Raw genomic sequence first — 9321 nt, forward strand, 5'->3', positions numbered from 1 at the left:
ATTTATAAATGATCTTTCATTCACTTATGGATTTGCTTAATCACTCACTCATCTTGTTCAACAGCACTCATTTACAATCCTATTTCCAGTTCCGTGTTCGAGCTCATTCATTCTTTCACCAACCACACCCACGTATACGTATGCACTGATTTATAGTTTCTTTTTCTACCATTTTCCGTCTTTCATTCATTTGTAATTTATACTCTTATTTTCTGTGCCTATCGGTGCGCTAAATTGATTTAGCCCTGGAAAGGTCTTTCCGACTGTTGCTGTAGGTGGGGTCCAGTTCTGCGTGCGAATTTCTTACATGTAACACCCATTCTTGTTCACTTGGCCTTGTTTAATTGTCAGTAATAAAATCCGGTAATTTTTTTTTCTACCATGTTCACTTGATACTTGCTCCATAATTAATGCAACCTCGTTTGAATAGGACCTACATGTACCCATCTATGCAATGCCCGTAAAAGCTCGATCTCTCTTTACTATCAGCAATGGCAACAGTTGAAATTCTAAATTTATTGTTCCTTCATCCCTCCCGTTGTTTCCAGCAATGTATCAACTCGCTATTTCTCTTTTCAACTCTACACATTGTTTGAAATATTGCCGAAGTACGTTAAATCACCGGATCTCAGCTGTGATCTCAATCATCGCCTGAGGAAGCAAAAGATGGATCCCACTTCTGACACCATAAACGATGAAACGGTTTTGACCATTTGATGCTTTATTTCTCTAACACAGCTTTAGTTTTTTAACGACCCAAGAACTACTAACACTTATTTTGTTAAGGACATATTATGAAATAAACTGGATCACAAGTATGACAGAATTAGAATATTTGATGTATATTAGACTTATGTATTCGTGATGCAAAATTAAATGAAGATATATATCAATAAATTGAATAAGCAGCAATCACATACATGCACGGAAACAACTCACTGCATATGGGATTTTAACTGTTACTTCGGTTCTTGCATTCGGTTATTGTCTTGTACGGTCGATTTTTATACTTGCATGCAGTTACTGAAGTGCAGGGACAATATCACCAGTGTTCTGTTTGAGTTTATAATTCCTTAATGAATGTGTGGATGGGGGATACTATTCAGAGAATCCTGTTTATTCATACACAATGATTGGCAATTTTAGACAGAAAATGATTTTATCCTTTACATTTTTGCAGAGAATCAGAACTGTACTTCCAGAATTGCAATAGTTCAGGGGACAGAATTTGTCGGTGACTGTTTCGAAATCAGAAAAACGTTATGTCACTAATTAATTAGCCACAAATTCCGCTTTCTATGTGCGGTGTCTTTCTTTCCGAAATTAAGAATATCTGCATGAAACTAAAAGCATAGAAAACACAATTTGACGTCATTTATGTTTGTACGATTGACATCTTTGCATCATAATTTAACAACGCGTCATTTTTACAATGAAAGTTTCCTCACTTTTCTACCGATTCAACAATAATATCAAGATTTAGGGAACTAAAGGTAATATGTAAAAATGTCTCTTTTTGAGTTGTAAATTGATTTTTTTATACAAATTTTGTTTATACGTTGTTAGTGCCTACTGACAGTAAATATATTGTACGCGGTAATATTTTGTTAATTCCGTATTGCTTAAGAATATAAGGATCGCAACTTTCCACTTTTTATTTGTACTTCGGTCGTTGTTTCTATTTTCATGGTATGAGTGAACGAAGACAATTCTTTGCGTTTCATCATATGCTATATACTTTACTACACAAATTATAAATTGGATTCTGAGGCTGAGTCCGTTCCAGAATTGTTTGTTGATTCTTTGGATTTTTCCCTGCGAATCAACACTTAATGGTGTTGTTATACCTCTGTAAGAACAGGCTCGATACTTTCCCCCTATGATCGGAAAACCATCCCTGATATAACAAAGTAGGTGCCTTTGCATATACACGTACGTTTTCACCAAATAATATAATCTGCACATCACACAACATTTTGGCGTTCGTTACGGTGATTTGAACAACACGATTTATTCTTTGGCGAAACATTTCAGCGGTTCTCGTTCAAGTTCTAGAGGTATCTTACCGCTTTTGGCATGGTCATCTTTTGCCTGGTGTATTTTTGCCTAGAGTGACTGAATTCTCCCTCATTTTCTTGTAAATTCCCCGTTTTATGTTGCATCAATCCATCAAATGATTTTCAATATGGAGTTTGGTAGAAAACATAGGGAGGCGTTTGGATTGGTTGTGCGTAGAATTCTTCAGGACATTACAGCATTATACACAAGATGGATAAAAAATAAGAGTGAATTTGTCCACATAATTACAAAATGTGCGAGTTAAGATTAAATTTTTGACCGTCTTCCTTTTCTCGCACAGGAAACTCATTTCGTCATTGATTATTAAGACATATAGAATCTTAGCTTAATAAAAGGAAGATCCTGGACAAATGATGTGATCAGCACTCAGGTTTGACTAAATGTTCTTTATCCTAGACCTAATGCCTACCTTCACCTTGACGCGTAAAACAAACTAATTGCTGGAAAGATCTCATATGCATAACGCATATCATATCTCACAACATTCTGCAATTTCAGTCCTAATTTTTACTTGTGAAATAGTTTAGTAAAAAAACTAAAGATATGAACATTTTTAAAATACATTGTTTGCTTTCCTTAATCCACACACAGTTTCAGGAGGCAAAACTATTTAAGACATCATTGACTCTGGTTTAATAAGAATGAAATTAAAATCTTTCATACATATAGCATTATTATGTCAGATGCATGAGCTCTAATACTACAGCTAAACGCCTATGTCTCTCACATTGGTAAACACTTTAGATTTAGTTTTGCATTTGTATAGGTACCTTTTCCACTTTCGCTTATATTGATGCAAATGTAATATATGCATGCAATCTTTAATAAGAAAATCAGCCATTGCAGGTACAAGGGTCGCAGTGTTTACATTGCAAGTAAGATTATATATGCGCATTTGGGTTTCAATTACATAAATTATCTGCTTCGTACTTTGAATACAAATGGCAGACATGCTAATAATTGCTGTACATAAACGTGCTTTAATACAGAATAAGTTTGCAAACGTTCAAATTCAAAATCTCGGTGAGATGTGGAAAATGCTCTCTGATCAAAACATCTTCGGCACGAATCCAATAGCTTATTTCTTCCAGTTGCACAATTTTCAGAATTGTTTTAACCCTTTTAAATGTAGGTCCAAAAGTGAAACTTCTTGTCATCGCAGAATCAAAACACAACAAATGTTTACTAATTAATTCTTCAAGACGTACACGCTCACCGCACACGCACAGATACACACTTTGCGTTGTTTTATTTTAAGATCAGCACTAAAACTAGTTGCATCTTCTCAATGAAAACCGACTCTGCTTTTTTAGTTATCGCTGTCTTAATAAACTGGAATGTATTTAATCATTTGTTACAAACAAATTATTTGAAATATTTAATAATATTATAATGTTTGCAGTTGTAATATTGACCTACAATGTGGCTAAAAGGAGATACAAAGGCAGTTATCTATTTAGTCAGCGAGAAACGCCAATAAAACATAACTAACAATTCATGCTATTAATAACCCAGAATCAAGAGGAGACTATTATAAAAGACTGAATTTGCAACAAAGATAACTACAACATTGACACTTATTCAAGAGGTCGTCAAGATGGACGACATATATGTTTCTCATCGCTTTACCCCTTATATAAGCGTACGTTTAGTGGAGAGCAATTTTTAAACACGCCGTAGCTAAATTTGTACGTAAATGTATAATGAGAATAATTCCTCATATATGTTCAAGGCATAAACGTAAAACCTTGGTCAATTATGCCGGAGGATGCGTGGTCGAATCTCGACCTAGTCATACTAAAGACTTATAAAAAATGTTACTTGATAATGACTCGCTTGGCGTTCAACATTAAGAGGTTAGTGTTAGGACTAGTCGGCCTGGTGTCAGGTGCAATGCATATTTAATTTGCATTGTTAATTAATTTTTAGTTTTTTCTTATTCAATTATATGCTATTTCAATTTAGGATTTAATGATGGAATTAAGCATGTTATAAATCAAGTTTAGCTTCTAATTGACCTGAATTATTGATTTTTTATGTTTATTCTGTTAACAACTAATACGTAGCTAAACTGTTCCCTACGTGTATAGGTTTAATATCAGGTGTTTTATTACTAAAAGTAAATATGTTCATTTGGGTCTTGATAGAGGAATTTCTTTACAATTTACATGGTTTACCTGACATTGTAAAGTTCTATATTAAAAGTTTAGTAACAGACTTTCTAATAATAACTAACATTTTATTTTGTAAACATTAAAATATTTCTAGAATGTTATTTTCAATTAGGTGATGGTTTTTCTTTAGAATGTGTGAAATGTGACCTGAAGTCAAGTAGAGGACTACATAATCCTATCACTGGAACGATTATTCAGTCATGCTTTAAGATCTAGCAGAATCAATTGGCATTCCTCTTGTGACCAGTAGTTCAATTGGGCTGGAATGTATTTGTTCAAATGTTTCAAATTGAATATTTTTCTGGAAATGTATAATGCTCATTAAAAAATAATTTTCTTGGATTGGAAAGAGATATTCACTGGTATTTGTAGCGCATTCAAACATGGAATCATGTTACTGTGTTTCAACAAAAGACTGTTGGTACAACAACCCAAAACAGACCGCCAGAGATATCAACACATTCGGCGTTGGACTTAATTCGGATTTCTACTAAAGTTGTTTTAGAACATTAAATTATTAGGACTTGTGTCTTTAATTCGATGATTATTTTGGGATTTAGTTCTCAACACCGTAAGTTCTTTTTTCATTTTCACTTTGTATGCCAGTGAAACAAAGTATTTGTTGAAATGTAGAAAGTTTGTTGGTTTTCACTCTTTTCTGATGCTTTTTTTAAAGATCATAAACCCATAACAAATGATAATGTGATAGTGTTGGACATGTCGGCAGCATGAAGACCCAGTTCTAGACATCACTATAAACCGCCACACTGCAGACATCGTAGAGATAGGACTAAAATGGTTGAAGCTGCGTTAAAAATAATTTAAAAATAAACAAATACACACAATAATAATACGACTGGTTTAGAGTGAGCATGCACTTTGAGAATTTTTTATGTATCCACGGTAACAGACTGGGTGTGCATGCAGCCTGCTATTGTCATATTTTTCAAAAACTCGTGAGATCCTCTACAAATAACTAGATATGCATGTTCAGTGCATGAACATGTGCGTTATTGTGCATGAACAAGATATGCCCACAATGAAGCCTTAAAGATTATAATTATCCCACGTGGTGATTCCTCACTCTCCTGTGCATGGCCAATGTGTTGTGTATTTGAAATCGTTATGACCCTCCCCTATAATCATCTATATACAGTTTTAGGAACTAAAAGGATGACTATAGGAGTGACCCAACATTTGTCCTTCAGGTAATTCCCCATTTGGGATCTTATCACCTGAATTGTATATCATCTCGATATTAAGGTCGTATATAATATGTAATCGTATGAATTCATGTGATTAAATGTGAGGCGCATATGTTCTTAACCATAAGGGTTAATTGGAGCAGGCGTGATGTTTCGATAACTGGATAACGATAATTGGAGCAGGCGTGATGTTTCGATAACTGGATAACGATAATTGGAGCAGGCGTGATGTTTCGAGTGTAGGTGATGTCCCATGATCATAACTAAAAACTACTGATATGTTATAGTACATGAATACATAATAAGCGAAACAAGAATACTTCAGTTACCGCCGATATAGACGACAGACTCAGATTTGGGGTAGGGTCGAAACCAATAATCTTGGGGAAAGTGTTCTGCAATCTCTAATTTTGACTTAAAAGTTTCTATTTTATAATGACGGGACAAGCACCGCTAAGGGAAGATGCTTTCAACTCACATTTGTGTGTGTACGAGATGAACGTGGTGCCCGTCAGGTCATTATCTTTGATCGAGTTGTGACCAATAATGGCAGTGGTTATCATGTCAACTCTGGAATGTCTATCGCTCCAGAAATGGGGTATATGTGTTTGATGTAAGTGCCATGTTAGGTTTTGGAAATTTTATTGAAATTGCATTGGTCAAAAATGGTGGTATAGGTGAACCCGTTTATGCTGATGCTAGAGGTTCTCATAGAGTTGATTCTAAAAGCATAACTGTGGAAGATAATAACAAGTGGAAATAAGTTTGGGTGCGAGTACGAGCTGATGATAACATTATTCATAGAAATTATTATACAACGTTTATAGGCGGTCTCACCTCTTCAAATGAAACCCTACATCTCCAATAAAACGGTTATATAACTACAGTTATTTTCATTTTCTAAATCCTGGAGATAAAATAACAGCCTATGGAAAATTTAAAGTTAACCGGCAGAGTGTTTACGGAAATATTAAAGTAGGATTTGGTCCGCTGCATCATATAAGCGACATGTACTCTTCAAAATAAAAACTTAAAAATACCAACTCCAAGTTAAGCGGAAGTTGTTTTTATATTTGTCGCAAATACTGTATTAAAATAACTACCAATATAAATTAATAAATAAACAATAAATGAATAAAGTCACATTATATTATATGTTGCGTCTTTTTCTAGGAGACTGATTTTTTGTCGTTATTGTGCCTTTACGATATTAATTCGTTTTATACAATGAAGCGATCCTAGGCAAAAGCACACATGTTCCTCTTTATTAGCCAGTGTCGTTTCTACTATGAGCACCATAAAAATACAGCTTAGCATTTGATTGCCTTGGGTGATTGTCTAAGAGCTTACAATCGGTAGAGGAATGGGAAGGGGTAGGTTGGAAGGGGATATTAAAAAGTCAAAATACTCCGGATTACGGATTCCAGACCTGACTGAACCATGGTTATTATCACTTTGCAATACAAATGTTTGATATGGGTTCCTTTTCTTACGATAATCATACTGAAACCAGAATCACAGTTGAAATGGAGCTACTACACCTATGACCTGGAAAGTGTGTGTGTGTGTGTGTGTGTGTGTGTGTGTGTGTGAGAGAGAGAGAGAGAGAGAGAGAGAGAGAGAGAGAGAGATGTTGGTACGGAGCAAGGAAGAGGAGTAGATTGGATGAGTTTTATATGTCATATATAGGGAAAACACGCTTGAGAATGCGGTATAAGAGAATCAGACCATTGTGCAATCACTCCAACTATCAACATACAAGAAAGGGAACATGGCGATTGGGGCATGGAATATAAATGATAGTAAATGACCAAGAATATCAAAACATGATAAGGACATTTTTAAATCACTTCATGGAAAAATACAGTATAACATAATGGATGAATAGGAGGAATTAAAAACAATAACAGAAAGACAACACCTACCCCCAAAAGCATACTGTTGGCTTAAAAATGGCAAAGAAATATGGAGAATAAGAAGAAAAATCAAAAATAATAATGCGAAAAGATATAATGCAGAGGGGGAAAAGGGAATGCAAAAAGAGATTCAGGATATAGAAAATCTCGGGATGGAAATAAACGCAGGATAATTTGGAAAATTATATGACAGGGCAAGACACCTTTACAAAAGGTAGGAAGTAAAGAAAGGCATACAAATCTGGTTAGGTGTTTTTATTAAACCTATATTAGAAATAGAAACAATAAGCTATTAAAATTACTGTAATCGCCAAGAAAATAAATTAGAATTTTAATTTTAAAATATAAAGAAAGGAATAATGTATGGGAAGAAAAGAATGACTGGAAGAAAAACAATAATTAAAATCAAGAAATTACGACTAAATACAATTCAATAACTCTGAGATAATCTTGCATCAAGTATGGAAAAAGTAGGCAGAAATAAAATCAACCAAATATCTGAGTATGCTATGAAAATACTTTCATAACGTATGGCCAATGGTTGAAGTAGCCACGCGCACACGTATTATAAGAGTAATACTCAGTTGACCTCCATGCAAGGGCTGGGGGTGGTGGATGTTTACCAAAACAAATCACACTATATACTTCGTGGCCAACCAAACAGAGATAAACAAAATTAAAAATAAACTACAAGAACTAGGAACTTATTGTGAAAAACAACATCTATATATTGTTAGATTCCACAATACAAATTAACACTATTTTGATAACATATGAAATAAAAATACGATCAGCCATGGCCACGTGACCACACTTGAACATTGGAGAACAACAATTCACGTATTAATTCGTGTAACCGTATATATATATATATATATATATATATATATATATATATATATATATATATATATATATACTTCTGTTCCCACGTTAGCTGGGAACATTTTTAATGGTTTTAGGAAAAAAGGAGAACATTTTTTAGGAAAAGAATAGTCCGAACTTCCCCACCCCGACCTCCGGAGTAAACCACTGTAGGGGAAATAATCCAGCCATTAGGGCTAGCGGCGTCGCAACTACGTGCTGGTATTCCCAACATTTTCGACTCGGATCCAATACAAACATACACATTTTACCTGGTGTACGTAAAAAAGCATCCGTTATAAAGGTACTATTAAAATATGATGTCCATTATCCATATATTGATAGGAACAGAAATAAAGAAACTTGCACCATGATCAAGAGCAATTAGCATATAACCATATATACCAAAATATACACGTTTGCTCACAAGAATATATGGAAAGATTTTATGGAAAATAGCGCAGGTAATGAGAGAGCAATCATTCATTTAAAATATTTCCTCCAAGAGAATGTGTAGTAGAATCGCTGTAGCGGAAGCAAACCAGAAAATCCAGAAAGCCGACCCACTAAGGGAGTGGCGTCGCAATTGCCTGCTGCTTTTCCCTTTCACTGCAAGTATTAAACATATACCAGCAAAAACATACATCTTTTACCTCAGATGGGTAGACCAACAACGATTCATAAAATGACACCCCAAAAACAACAACAACAAACAAAACAATAAACACGATGGTACAAAGGAGGGAATGGAAGGATGGATGACGGTATGTATTTATGCATGCTTTTCATGTTTTTCTTTTCCTTCTGATGGTAAACAATTCATTTGCAATGTCATGAATATATGTATGCATGTATGTATGTATGTATGTATGTCTGTCTGTCTGTCTGCATGCATGCATGCATGCATGCCTGTCTGTCTGTCTGTCTGTATGTATGTATGAATGTATGTATGTATGTATGTCCTTGTCCTAGAAATAACTGGACGATGGAGGGTCTCCTCTTTGCCCTCCATAAATAAAATACGCAGGGGAAAATGTTAGACCTAAAATCTTAGAAAGAAAGAAATAAACTGAAACACTATTC

The sequence above is a fragment of the Sinohyriopsis cumingii genome, unplaced genomic scaffold (assembly GCF_028554795.1).
Source record: "Sinohyriopsis cumingii isolate HCF-2022 unplaced genomic scaffold, ASM2855479v2 utg002260l, whole genome shotgun sequence".
Lineage (NCBI taxonomy): Eukaryota > Metazoa > Mollusca > Bivalvia > Unionida > Unionidae > Sinohyriopsis > Sinohyriopsis cumingii.